This window comes from Ochotona princeps, chromosome 4, assembly GCF_030435755.1.
Source record: "Ochotona princeps isolate mOchPri1 chromosome 4, mOchPri1.hap1, whole genome shotgun sequence".
NCBI lineage: Eukaryota > Metazoa > Chordata > Mammalia > Lagomorpha > Ochotonidae > Ochotona > Ochotona princeps.
Window position 1 is genome coordinate 48,891,627 of NC_080835.1, and position 15,296 is coordinate 48,906,922.

Here is a 15,296-nt window from a genome sequence, read left to right on the forward strand (position 1 = left end):
TCCAGTGGGCAAAGAGGGTTGGTGAAGCACTAGTCCTTTTTTTTCCCCCTCAAACCATTCAAATAGCTCAGTCCTAAAGCTTGCAGTAGATTGGACTTACTCCTTCAGCTGATACACTACTGAGCATGGATTGCAACCAAAGCTGTTTGGAAATGTCACTTGTTTCCCAAGTGGCCTATTAAAGTATTATTTCCAACAGGAGATAACCTTTTCCTGGAAAGAAACTGTGATTAATAGTTTCCTCCACCTCGATGTTTTAGTCCGCTTTATCAATGAGGTCTCTGGAAATATGTCTAGACAGCCTGCTCCTTGTTTAGACTCTGATGTATCATCGGTCCAGCAAGATCTATAACGGGCTCAGAGCTTTGTGGGTGGGTCCCACAGGAAGTATGAACGCACACAGGGGAGTGTGAGGAAAACTGCAGTGGCTCTCATGAACAGGCTGCCTTCAAATCATCATACAAACTCATTTTTACTCTAGCAGTGTTCCAGGCATATTTTTTCATATCAGGAAAGATGGTTTCAAGTGTGGTATAATGGAGAAAAAGCCCAACAGGTTTTAAAACGTAAAAGTTGAATAGACTTACATTCAAACTTTGTCTCATCTCTTATTCTACATAACCTTAAACAAGTGATGATTCTTTTATGCCTCATTCCCTCTTTTCTACAATGGGAGTAATACCTGTTTCACATCTGTAGACTTTCACCTAAAAATGCTAAAAGCACTGACACTGGGGTATCCTGGGAAGTCTGACCTCTTCTTGACTCTTTCCTCCTTCACACCCGGCTGGGAACCCAACCAAGCACACAGTCTGAAGGTTCCAGCAATGTACAACTGCTCTTAGGCTACTTCAGTGGTTTACAGGGAAAGAATTAACTTTTTAAAAATACATATTATTTTTTAGTTTTTCCAATGAGTATACTCAGTGCCCAGTAGAGAACTTTATATAAGGATGGTGAAAAGTTAGAATTAAAGGAAAAGAAGGAAACAAAATGGGTGGATTGTGTTAGGACACTGGCTGACTCTGGGAGGTGAGTCTGCTAAGGATCTCATTCCCTAGGCCCAGCCCAAGGCAGGGGCAGCTCTGTGCCTCTGTGGGCTCTGCTGTGCTGGCCTCAAGTCTTTCACATCCCACAAGTGGGCTGTATTTTCTCTTGTGTTTAGCATATTTTTGGTTGTGGTAAGATACATGGAACACAAAATTTACTGTCTGAACCATCTGTAAGCATACAATTTCAGCGACTTTTAAATATATTCATCCCATTATCCACCTTCAAAACTTGTGCATCATCCCAAGAAGACATTCAACATTCTCTGAGCAACCTGTGTCACTCCAGCCTCGGTCACTTTGGTGCAAGCTTTTAACATCCCATAATGTGAGTGAGTGATCACAGCAGTGGGCAAGGACCTACTTGAAATTTCCTATTCTAAAACCAGTTTTCAATTTTCCCTTTCTAAAAGGGGAGCTTAAAAGGGTATTAGGGTGTGTGGCCCATCTGCCAGAGCCCAGCAGTAGCTCGGGCCCAGCTGTGGCCACGCTATTCTCCCAGCTTGTGGAATTTAGCGGTCCTTGCCTTCTCTAAAATCAAACTAGTCTCAGCTACTTCTCTGACTGCTGGAATTGAGGAACACACAGATCAGAGCATGAGGTTCATGTGGGTATAAAACATAAGAGACAGTAAGAGAAAAATCCATTTTGAAAGGATCAAGTCATTTTTTAAAAATCACCCATCCCCAATGTGAAACTACAGAAGGATTTTCTTCTCTGTGTGTGTTTTTAAGGGAGGCCTGATGGCTCTGATACCTGGGAGGGATTAAATGCTAAAAATAGCTCAAGGCATTGAGAATGCTAAGGGAGTGCACAGTTCCTGAGGCCGAGGGCAGTAAAATCTGGTATGAAACGCTAACAAGAGAAGAATTCTGAGGAAATGTCTGGGGTCCATGAGCCACTGGGACCTTCTTCCATTGACTGGAAAGCTATGTTCTTGATGGCAGCAGGGCTGGGCATCTCATGGTCCAGCCCAATGTGTTGAGAAAGTGCTACATGTCCAGTAAAGGGGACTAAACTTATGGAAATAAAGGACATGAACTATGGATTGGATTCTCTGATGCCTCCCTGTTTTGGGTGAAGCCATACTGACGGCCAGGTGACATTTGTAGGACCATCTGGTGACATTTCTTTTTGGAAGAGATTAGAAGAGAATAGGGAGGTGGTAGAGTTGCTACAGGGTCCAACACAAGACTCACAGGTGGCTTCCTGGAGCTGTGTACATCTTTAAATGGAGGCTGGGGAGAGAGGGGTTCCCTATTTGCTTTTTTTTCCCCTTCGCAAAATAAGGTCAAAGTCTAATTATTAAGCATTACATCACCAGGAGGGGGACTCCTACGTACTCTTTAGTCAGAAAACATGAATTGCTGTGAAGCCCAGGTATTAAGCAGAGTTTCTTCTTATCTCCTCTCATGTCTCTAAGGAAGAGGGGAAATCAGTGCAGCTGGATCTGAGTTGTTTCTTTATGGAATCGCTTCCTGCTCTGATACTACACACTTGGCCTCCTGCCAGCCTGTAGTTTCCTCCTTCAGTGTTTCTATGGGCAGCCAAGGTACTAGCATCAAGCCTGGCTGTGGAAAGAGCAGGTGCTTCCCTGGGCCTTGGACCACTCCCTCGTGCTCTGCCTCACCGGTGCTCCACTCCCACTCTGAACGGCAGGATTGCACAATTCCCTGTTTTGCTTTTAGCCCCTCATCAAGCTGCTGGCCACATGCTTTTGTGAAGGAACAGGACCCTTCTCTCTTAGCGCGTGTGGAGGCATTTATCTGCAGATCTCCTTACTTTGCAGAGCATATACAACATTCTTTCTTGCAGAAGTGTGGACTCCAAGGTACCTGAAGGAACAGGACCCCTTCCCCATCAGCCCATATGCAGGGCTTCTCTGCTCAGGCGACTGCTAGTTTCCAACCCTGACAGGCACTAACCTCATTTGATAGGAATATTCTGAGGGAAACTGTTTGAAAGCAGTTTTATTTAACTGCTCAGCAGCAGTATGATCACAATGACTGTTACACTTAGGCTCCTCAGAGAGAAGCAGCCAGAACTTTCTCCCATGCAAGTACTAACCAGGCCTGACCTTGCTTAGCTACCCAGATCAGACAAGATCAAAACCAGAATTTTCTCTGAAGGCTGTGTTAGATTTTGCTTACTCAGGGTCACCCGGCTAGCAGAGAGGTCCTGATCCCAGTAAACACACACACACACACACACACGAGCTGGACCCCCACCTGTGGTGAAGGTCCTCTGAGATGCACAATTACATGTTCTGCTTTGTTTTCTTCAACAAATTAAATCAAAGAAACAGGAAAGAGGTGAGTTTTCTGGCATAGTAGGATAACCTACTTCTTGGGATATCTGCATCCCAAATTATAGTGTATGGGATCAATTTTCACCTCTGCTTCTGATCCATCTTCCTGCAAGTACGCCTACTGAGAGGCAGCTGAAGATGGCGCAAATACTTTGCCAGCCAATGTATTTCAGAGATTGTTAAGCACACTGCTTCCCTGTTCTCACTTATTTGCTCTCCAGTCTACTGTGCTGCCTTTAGTCCTTATTTCCTAACATCCAGAATCATGAGCCAAATTCAACTTTTTTTTCTTTTTTTAATTACTCAGTCTCAGGTATTGCTCAGGAATACAAAATGAACTAAGGTATTACTGTATACAGAGTTGCCTTAGGAGGGCCACCAATAAATTTCATCTCAAATATGTGGAGAAGACCCAACTGCTTGAGCCACCACCTGCTGCCTCTTTCGGTGCATTAGCAGAAGCTGGATCATAAATGGAGTGTTGACTCTAACCCAAGCACCCAGGTAAGGGGTTTGTGCACACCCCCTCCCAGCAACGTCTTAACCACTGTGCCAAACATCTGCCCCTCAAATTATAAAGCATCTAGTAGAAAACGGGGGAAAAATCCTACTGTATAAAACTAGATTAGGCAAAGATTTCTTTGACATGTCAGTAAAATGTAATCAGCAAAACTAAGAATGTTCCCGTCTAAAAGAGAATGCTAAGATAATGGAAATACAAACCAAAGCTTGGGAAAACTTATTTGCAATCATATATTTGTAAAAGGACTGGCATCCAGAATACACAAAGAATATTCACAGCTAAATAATAAGAAAACAAAAACAGAAACAACCCATAATTAGAAACAGAAGATACTTGAGAAGCCATTTTAGCAAAAAAGCTACAGATATTGGCAAAAAAGCACATGAAAGTATGCCCGCCACCATAAGTCAATGGGAAATGCAAAACTGCAATAATATTCCATTTCATATCTGTTAGAACATCCAAATTTAAAGATCAGCTTTATCATGCACTGGTAAAATGTAGAGCAACTAGAGCTTTCATTACCTGCTAGTGTTCATACAAAATAGTGAGACTACTGTGGTAAATGGTTTGGTAAGTCTTTAAGAAAGCAAACCTGTACTGCTACATGATCAAACCACTCTATTCCTAGATAACCATGCAAGAGAAAGGACAGCATATGTCCATACAAAGCACTTGAATGCGCATGGCAGTTGTTTGTGGTATTTCAAGCTGAACCCAAACGCTCATCAACAAAGGTCCTCCTGCACAGTGTCAGTCACTTGTTAAGTCATTATTTGTACAGTTTTTTTTGTCTACCATTTGCCTTTGTTTGTTTGTTTATTCCCATCTTCCAAGATCAGAAGCACTGAGGTAGTAAAGCTCAGCATTCAGGGAGTAATCAAAAATCTTTGCTTAATAGACACAGGATTAGAACTCACTTCTTCCCCGAAAAACCACCCTGAGTTCCAGGTTTGACTTTTTCAATCTACTCAGTGTTAAAAACCAAAACAAAACAAAAAAAATTCTACTGTATCTGATGGCTAGCTGTTCTTTTCATATGGTTATTTAGGACTCAAACTGGTGAGCTCTGAGAAAAGGTAATGGAGAATCTTGAAGTACTAAATGCTTTAAGAGCAAAACTGATAAATAAAAGATTAACGAGGTTAATACAGCTGAGTTCATAGACCGACTGGAGAGGATGTTTTAAAGAGACAGTTTCACTCATTATTTTAATGACACATTCATTCTGCAAGTTCACCCTAAGCCAGTTAACAAAGGTGATAACTCGAGGGATAGGAGAGATAGGCAGGCTCTTATTGGCGGTGAAGCCCAAGTGACCTGTGAGCTAGCACAAAGCAGTGGCCTAGATTCTCCATGCAGTGGGGCATGTGGGGCTGGGAAGATAAAGATTGCAAACATGGCCGCTTTCCAAAGCAGCTTCCGAAGAAACAGCTTACCTTCCCCTCCCTCTCACTCCCCCACTATGTCTATTTAGATTCCCCTTAATTAGAGCATTTCAGCATGGAAGCATAATCCAATGTGAAAGAAAATTTCCCTGGAGAGCCATCTGTCAGAATTAGACTACACTTAGCCACTGGACAGGTCGGCTGTATTCTAAATACCACAGACTGCTTTGATTTGCAAAAAGCTCAAAACTCATTTTCCCAGCAAGCAAATGGCAGTCCATGGGACAAGGCTTTCGGTCAGGAAACTGGCTGGCTATTTTGGACAGTAATGTTTCCACAGGTAGAAGATCATTAAAAGTAGTCCCAAGGGACCATTCTACCTGACTAGTCTCACTTTTCTTCAGAGATGAAATTGCTGTTTTTGACAACTCTATTAAGTTCTCCTTCAGTTGTTTCAGGTCTGTAGAAGATATTTTTTTTTTCAGCTAGTTCAGTTCTCCCCATGTACAATGGCACTTCAGAAAGTTTGTGGAGAATGGAAGAAAAGTAAATTGTGTGCAAAATATCCTTTTTTCAAAAAAAATCCATGCATGTGAAGGGTCCATAAAACGCTCATGGAAAACATACATGGCAAAAAAACTTTTTTGCACCAAAATAATAATTCAATTTCATTTTTTCAGGAGCCTTTTGAAATGCCCTCATTTTAAGCTGCCGAATAATTGAACTGTGTAAGGGGACCCAAGTGGAGCCCACTTCAGCAGCAGACAAAGCCAGCCTCCCTCTCAAGAGGATACAGCTTGCCTTGCAGACATCTGCCTTTGATAGCCAGGCCTAAGAAAGGAGAGTTTAGAGTGGGAGTGGAAGGGAGAAACACCCCTTCTCCTCCATCATTTATCCCCAAATCAGAAGCTACGTGACTTAAGGTTCCTCTTATGTACCTGTAGCCCCTTTTGTTTGCTCTGTTACCTCATACTGTATTAGACTCCCGTGTGCCCTGCCTCTCTCCCTGGATGAGGTTGGTGACCTATTCATTAGCTACTTTGTTAGCTGCTGTTAGTTCATGACCACACCCTTTTTGGGGAACTTTCCCCTCAGATGATTGGGAAATACCTGACAAATGGTTGGGGTTGTATATGCTGTCCCCATATACAAGAGAGGCGTACAGCAAATGACCCACAAAAACAGGTTGAAATGAAAGCTCCATTATCTCTGAGTGGAATGCGAAGTGATCATGCCTGAGACCCCTGTGGGATCAAGCTCAGGATAAACCTCAGCTGCCCCACCAACAACTCCCCCAATATTTGCCTCACTCTTTCCCCTCACCTACTCTTTCCCCTCACCCACATACTTCCCTTACTTCCTTACAAGTTTCATGGGAGAGCAATCTCTTTGTAAGTCAAGTGCACCAAAATCCCCTTTATCCTCTGCTCCCAAGAATTCCAACCTAAGATATTTTTGTTTTATTTATTCATTCATCTTCTCAGAAAATATTATTTTTCAGATTATGTACTAAGGATATAGTTGCACAGGTTGTCCTTAACCAATATGGTAACTGCAGGATAATCCAAGAGTGCTCAGGAGCATTTAACCTGTTGTGGGTGGATGGAGCAAGGACTTTCATCACGATCTTAGGTCCAATCATACGATTTCTAAGAGGAATAACCTCACTTATTTAATTAACTTCTTAAACAGAGAAGAGAATTGGAGAAAATAAGGTCACTGAAGACAGAGAATAGTACATGTACAGAACAAACATGAGCTTACATTTAGTTCATAAACTCAGAAGGGAACTGGTTGTCCAAAACTCAGATAGACATTCCTGGTTTTCTAATTTGCTGATCCTTAAATAAATCTTTTATTCATTTATCTATTTATTTTTTAATCTTTGTATTTACTTATTTTACTAGAACGAAAGATTTACAGAGAGAAGAAGATACAAAGACAAAGACCTTCTATGCACTAGTTCACTCCCTAAGAGGCTGCCTTGGCCATAGCTGAGCCAATGTGAATCAGGCACCAGGAGCCAGAAGCTTCTTCTGGGTATCCCATACAGGTATAGGGGGCTAGGGTCTCAAGACATTGGGTCATCCTTTACTGCTTTTCCAGGCCACAAGCAGGGAGCTGGATGGGACGTGGAGCAGCTGTGACACAAAGTGGTACCCATACGGGATCCCGGCGGAAGCAAGGTTAGGATTTAGCCACCAGACCCCTAAAAAAGTCTTTTAAAATCTTTCTAACACAGTCCACTAGTCATCCACCACCTGTTGATCACATTGGGTCTATTGTGCAAAAAATCTTTGCCATGCCACATGCACATGTTTTATATATTTTAACTACCATCTCCAAATCTATATTTGTCCCCATCCTTTTCTGAAAACCAAGAGTTTGGAGGCCAAAAGCTTGAAGTGTTAAGAAAAAATTAATTTACCATGTAAGACTGTACAACAATGCTTTTACTCAGTGCTAAATATGAAATGCTGATATTTCCAGAAAAATAAAAATGAAAGGATAGAAATAAATCCAAATATAATAATCATGATGACTTTGATGGCCTAACCTAACTTGTTAAGTCAATGACAGATAGTTGCAAGGACAAGCTCTACTAAACTTTTAGGGAGACATTATTTCAAATTTATATACAACTATTAAGATGAAGGATTTGTATCTTTGATAGTAAAACTAGATGAAGAGAAGGTGTAAAATCACAGACCATTTCTCTCAAGCATTTAGTTGCCAATATCTGTTAGCACAATATTAACAAAGCTGAGCAGAAATACACACAAAGACACATATTCAGGTATATCCATATATATCAAAAACAGCACATTATACACAAGTTGGATTTATCCCATGAATGCAAGTTTTTACCAACATTAGAAAATAGCTATAAGCTTATCATATTAAAAGATAAAAGGAGGGCCCGGCGGCGTGGCCTAGCGGCTAAAGTCCTCGCCTTGAAAGCCCCGGGATCCCATATGGGCGCCGGTTCTAATCCCGGCAGCTCCACTTCCCATCCAGCTCCCTGCTTGTGGCCTGGGAAAGCAGTTGAGGACGGCCCAATGCATTGGGACACTGCACCCGCGTGGGAGACCCGGAAGAGGTTCCAGGTTCCCGGCTTCGGATTGGCGCGCATCGGCCTGTTGCAGCTCACTTGGGGAGTGAATCATCGGACGGAAGATCTTCCTCTCTGTCTCTCCTCTGTATATATCTGGCTGTAATAAAATGAATAAATCTTAAAAAAAAAAAAAGATAAAAGGAGCAAAACATGATTATCTCAATAAATTCAATCCCTGATTACTCCACTTTACAATAAGTATATCTTAAACAAAAATGAAATGGTCAAAGCATTCTTTTTAAGCTCAGGAACAGGGACTGGTAATGTACTGTAGTAAGTTAGGTCTTCACCTGCAATACTGACATCCCATACTGGCACCAGTTCATGTCCCAGTCACTGCACTTTAAACTCAGCTCCCTGTTAATCTGCAGTGGAGGATGGTAGAAGCGCTTGGGCCTCTGCACCCTCATGGGAGACCCAGAAGAAGCTCTGGCCTGGCCCAACTCTGGCCTTTGTGGCAACTTGGGAAGTGAACCAGTAGATGCAAGTCAGTCTCTTTCTCTCTCTACCTCTCTTTCTTTTCTCTTCCTCCTATCTCTGTAAATAAAGAAAAAATAAATCTTAGGGGAAAAAAAGAGGACCATCGGCCAGCACTACAGTATGGTAGGCTAAGTCTCTGCCTGAGGTGCTGGCATTGCATAGAAGCCGTGACTTGTGTTCCATGTACCTCACTTCCTTGCTTATGGCCTGGAACAGCAACAGAGGATAGCTCAAGAGCCTGCGCCCCTGCACTCATGTCAGGGACTCAGAGGAAGACCCTGGCTCCTGGCTTCAAATCAGGTCAGCTCTAGCTGTTGTGCCATTTGGGGAGTGAATCAGCAGAAGAAAGATCTCTTCCTCTGTCTCTGCTCTTTTTGTAATTCTGTCTTTCACATAATAAATAAATCTTTCACAAAATACCAAGATTAAACCAAGATCACTCTATTGGTCTCTTTACTGGTGACTATGGTAAATGGAATAAAACAATCAATAACAAAAATAAGAAGAAAATAAAAAAGAAGTCAAAAGAACTAAAAGAGGGAAAACTGCTTGTTTGTGTATAATATAGTTGTTAATACACAAAACACAAAAGATAGTGGAGTTCGTAGTAATACAAAGCATTTGAGAGAGTATAGACTAAGATGGGCTCATATATTGCTGAAGAGACTGTAAATCAGTTAGCTCAGTTAAAGGTATATTTTCTTTAACCTAGAAACACTATTTCTAAGTATAGATCCTAGTGGAATTCTTATATATATTAGGAGACATGCGCAGAAAGTTTAGTGGCAAAATTTTATGAAAAAGGAAAAAAAATCAATTTAATTCCATTGACATTAGAATAAATGAATACATTATGATTTGTCATAACATGCTATAGCAATACTGAAGAATTTGTCACATACATGAGCATAAATAATTCCTAATACACAAAATATTGAACCTAGCAATTTATAAAGGAGTACATATTGTAATTCCTTCTGCATAAGTTTAGAAATATGCAAAACTGAACTACTTACTCTCATGTGTAGAAATTTTAGTAGAGAAGGGAATTATAGATATGCAAGTCAGCATATTGATTACTTTTGGGGAGTGTTTTACAAGTAGAGGAGGGGCACTAAGGAAGGGAGTTTCATAGAGCTGGATAATATTCTCTTAGCTCAGCTACATTCTTAATTGATTGATGCTCATTTTGTTGTTCCTTTTAGGTATTTTAAAGTATCTGCTAATTTAGCAGACACACACACACACACAGAAAGAGAAGGAGAGAGTGTTCTACTCATGGGTTCATTCCTCAAATGTCTGCAATGGCCAAAGTTGGGAGGAAGGAGTTCAGTCAGGTCCCATGTCAGTGGCAGAGACCCATTACTTAAGTCTTTACACCTGCTACTCAGGGTATGTATTAGCAGGAAGCTGGAATCAGGTATCAAACCCAGATATTCTAATAGGAGACACTGACATCTTAGCTAGTGTACTAAATACCCATTCCTGTTATTTTTATAAAATACATGTATATTATACATGCTTTTATATGTGTCTTATATTTGATCTAAAAAACTGAGTGCTTTATCCTAGTTCCCACACTAATATAGAGGTTATCAGATTCTCTTTGTCAGAAACCTCCTGCCCCAACCATCCCTTGCTTCAGGTCCGCTGTCCTGTCCCTTTCAGTCCCTTGAGCAATCCAGATGGCAGGGGCATAAACTGTCTGAGAGACCATGATGGGGAAAATGACAGGGTAAACTCAATGTGCCCTCATGACAACAGTTCAGTAGATCCTGGTGATGCCCAGATTCCACCCACATCTGCATTAGAAAAGGAACTGGACTTTCCTCTTAGCAACTAGAAATCTAGGCTTTCAGGGGTTTCCCACATTGCTAGTTCTTTAATGATATTGATTTTACCTATCCAGGAGTATGGGATGTTACTCCATCTTTCTAGATCTTGTTCAATTTCTTTTTTAAGTAGTTTGTAGTTTTCCTCAAATAGGTCTCCTACATTTTTGGTTAGGTTAATTCCCAGATACTTCATGCTTTCCTTTGTTACTTGGAATGGTATCTTGCTGGTTAGATCTTTTTCCAACTTGGGGCTGTTAGCATACACTATGGCTGTTGATTTTTGTTCATTAATTTTGTACCCTGCCACTCTACCGAACTCTTGTATAACTTCTAGTAGTCTCTGTGTTGAGCCTTTTCGCTCTTCCATATAAAGAATCATGTCATCTGCATATAGTGAAAGCTTGACTTCTTCATTTCCCATTTGGATTCCTTTGATTTCTTTTTCTTGTCTTATGGCCTCAGCGAGTACCTCTAGAACTATGTTGAATAGCAGCGGAGAAAGCGGACATCCCTGTCTTGTTCCAGATCTCAGTGGGAAGGGTTCCAGTTTTTCTCCATTCAGTATGATGCTGGCATTGGGTTTTTCATATATTGCTTTGATTATGTTGTGGATTTTTCCATCTATGCCTACCTTGGTTAGGGTCTTTAGCAGGAAGTTGTGCTGGATTTTGTTGAAAGCTTTTTCTGCATCTATTGATAATATCATGTGATTCTTGTTTTTCAGTTTTTGGATGTGGTGTATCACATTTATGGATTTCCGAATGTTGAACCATCCCTGCATTCAACACAATCCCAATCAAATTGCCCAAAACATTCTTCACAGATCTGGAAACAATGATTCAAAGGTTCATCTGGAAACACAAAAAACCACGAATAGCTAGAACCATTCTGAAGAACAGGAAGTTAGCAGGGGGAATCACAGTCCCAGATCTGGACATACTATAGGGCAGTGGTTATCAAAACAGCCTGATACTGGCACAAAGATAGAGAAGAAGATCAATGGAGCAGAATAGAAACACCAGATGGGAACCCACACAAATACAGCCAAATAATCTTTGACAAAAAGACAAACGACAACCCAGGCAAATGGGAAGGTCTTTTCAATAAATGCTGTTGGGACAACTGGTTGATAGCCTGCAGAAACAAAAAAATAGATCCACATCTCTCACCATACACGAAGATCAGATCTAAATGGATAAAAGATCTAAACCTACATCCAGAAACCTTCAAACTTTTGGAAGAAAATGTTGGAAACACACTGGAACACTTAGGGGTAGGCCCTCACTTCCTAAAAAAGACTCCAAATGCAGTAGAAATCAAGACCAAAATAAACAATTGGGACCTCATCAAACTAAGAAGCTTCTGTACAGCTAGAGAAACAATCAACAAAGTAAAAAGGCAACCCACAGAATGGGAGAAGATCTTTGCACACGACTTAGGTGATAGAGGGCTGATCTCCAGAATATACAAAGAGCTACAAAACAACCAAAATGTCAAAACAAACAAGCCACTCAAGAAATGGGCACGGGAAATGAGCAAACACTTCACAAAGGAACAAACCCAAATGGCAAATAAACATATGAAAAAGTGCTCAAGTTCCCTGGCAATAAGGGAAATCCAAATTAAAACATCAATGAGGTACCACCTAATGCCAGTAAGACTGGCCCACATGAATAAAAGCACCAACAACACTTGTTGGCGAGGTTGCGGGGAAAAGGGAACCCTACTCCACTGCTGGTGGGGCTGCAGGCTGGTACAGCCTCTATGGAAATCAGTATGGAGAATATTCAAACAACTCAAATACAACATACCGTATGACCCGGCAATAGCACTCCTAGGAATATATCCAGAACACTTGTTTTATGAGAAACCAACATGCACTCCTATGTTCATAGCAGCACAATCAGTAATTGCAAGAACATGGAAGCAGCCAAAATGCCCATCAACAGAGGATTGGATAAGAAAGCTATGGTTCATCTACTCCATGGAATACTACTCAGCTGTTAAAAAAAAACAAAATGCAGTTCTTTGTGGCCAAATGGGCCAAACTGGAAACCATAATGCTAAGGGAAATGAGCCAATCCCAAAAGGTTAAATACCACATGTTTGCCTTAATTTAAGATGACACGATGTTATGTATAACAAGTTATGTTATGAATGTTATATGTTGTGTATAAACCAAAATTGAAATGTCAATGAGGTGGTCACAGAAGGTGGATAAGAAATCGCATTTACTTTTAACATATTGGTTACTCATTACTATGTCAATTAATTCCATGGTGATGTAAATTTTTGCTGATGGTATGTTGGAGCTTTTAATTGACTGGGATGATACTCTGCTGGCTCTGTCTTCAGACCAGAGAGGGTATACCTAAGAAGCTGTTGAACTTGACTAGACAATAAGATGCTGGACTCTATGTTTGGTATATGCTTGCAATGGGGGAATCTCAACTGAACTTGAACTGTGGTTATGCAACAAGGTGGAGGAATCCACCATGGTGGGAGGGTTTGGGGAGGGGTGGGGAGAATCCCAGTACCTATGAAACTGTGTCACATAATACAATGTAATTAATGAATTTTAAAAAAAAAGTTAAAAAAAAAAAAGAATTAGCCAACCAACCTTCAGTGTTTTTAGTACGACATGCAGTGGTGAGCTAGAGCTGGGTCTTATATGGTCTGGCACCAGCTTGGACATCTGATTATGAGCATCTTTACTCACTCTGATGCCACACTGGCAACTTGAAATCAACCCCAATGGGAGTATTTGATCTATGGAAATTAGCAAATGCTACAAAGCAGGTCTCCCTTCCCACTTCTTACTCACCCCTCAGCCGGTTATTAGCTATCTGTTAGACACCACTGAATGTGACACAGTCACAAAATCATACAATTGTAGCTTATGATTTATGGTACAACATAATGAAATAGGATTCACATGAATAAACTGCTTCTGTCACAGAGCCTGCCTGGCACATCTGTATTCAACTGTGAGGAGCAAGTGTCCTGGAATTCCTTGAATACATAGCTTTCCCCTTGAGAGGTCCCAGACACCCACTTCCCTCAGATCTGGGACTGGTCCCAAGGCCACAGGAGACATGAAAGGGAAATTCCCAAATCAATGACTGCAAAATACTGCTCCAGGTACTGATAGAAACACAAGGCTTTGTAAATTTCTAACATTGTAAAGTCTGTTCTTGTAAACTGTACCCTTAATAATAAAAACCTTAATAAAATAAAATAAAAACCTTCATAAATTTTCTGAGCTGAAATCCATTTTGTCACAGAAGACCTCATAATGTCTACTGTCACATGAGAACTCAGCCATTGCCTGCAAATCAGAGATTGAGATGTTCACAGTTTCAAACAAAGTCTCTGAATAATTTTCCAAGCTTACATCCAACAAAGATATTCTTGAGGTGCTTAATGTCTATTTGTCAGGGAGCCAGTGGTGAATGGGGCACACTAAAAATACCCAGTAGGGGCCTGGCAGCCAACATTCACTAGACCATTACACTCACACTCTCCAAAACTGTGATCTTGCTCCACATGTTACCTTTTCCTCTGCTGACTAATAAAATCCCTATAAGGGTGCATTCTTGACTGATATGGCTTCAACAGTTGACAGGCTTAATTAAACTATTTTTAATATTCAATAACTGACACTTTTTTCCTTTGCAGAAAGTCTGAAGATCAATTTTTATTTGAATGTTAACATGTATAAAGCTCATATTCTCTTTGGAGAAACAAAAATAATTTAAGATTATCTTGGGATCTAAGAGTTGAGTAGTGGTTAGCCAGGTAGAGAGAGCAAACAACTCAGCAAATATGAAATTCTAAGCCATCTATATTGTGAACAAACTGAACTGGCTACTGAAAAGCTTAGTTTTAATTCCCAGTTGGCCATCATTCAGCTGTGTAATCTTGGTAGATCCTTCCTTTCACGTTCTTTTGCTAAACAGATCCCCTAAAGTTCTATTCAATTGCAAGGGACACATGAAATACATATATCACTATAAATTAGTGTAAATAGAAGCAACTCTATTGAACAAGCTTTAACAACACAGTAGAGTATTTTCAGCAACAGGGTGGATATTCACAGAAACTCATCCGGGGAAAAAAAAATCCTACATGGCAAAAACCTTTTAATGTGTAACAGATTTGATGAGACATAAATGAAGTTTTTCAGTGGCAAGAAACAATAAAAAAATAATGGATACAGAAATCGGTAAGCTCTAGAGCTGAAGCTTGAATGGGGCAAAATGCAAACCAATGCTGGCCTAGCACCCAGTGTCTAGAGGACATGAGGAGAATTTTGCAGAAAGCTGGAGTTCCAAAACCTGAAGGTCACATCCTAAGGGAATAAACAAAACAACTGTTCTGCATAGTAACATATGGGAGACATACTTACATACTCACCTTCGATTTGCTATAGTAAAAGAGAAGCAAAATACCCTCTCACCAGTTTCTAAGCATTAATGCAAACATGCAATTACATATTTGTATCCTATATGCACCCTACTTGTTATTTAAAACTCTTCAGTTCAAAATTTAGTTTATTTCATTCCATGTCAGTAGTTCACCCAGGCACCTGATATGAA

The 15,296-nt window shown here is 40.6% G+C and overlaps 1 protein-coding gene across 3 annotated transcripts in view; it reads right to left on the reverse strand.

Moving 5' to 3' along the window:
• SYT9 (synaptotagmin 9) overlaps positions 1-15,296 on the reverse strand; it is a 327,980-nt gene that overhangs the window by 79,918 nt on the left and 232,766 nt on the right. The window lies entirely within an intron of this gene.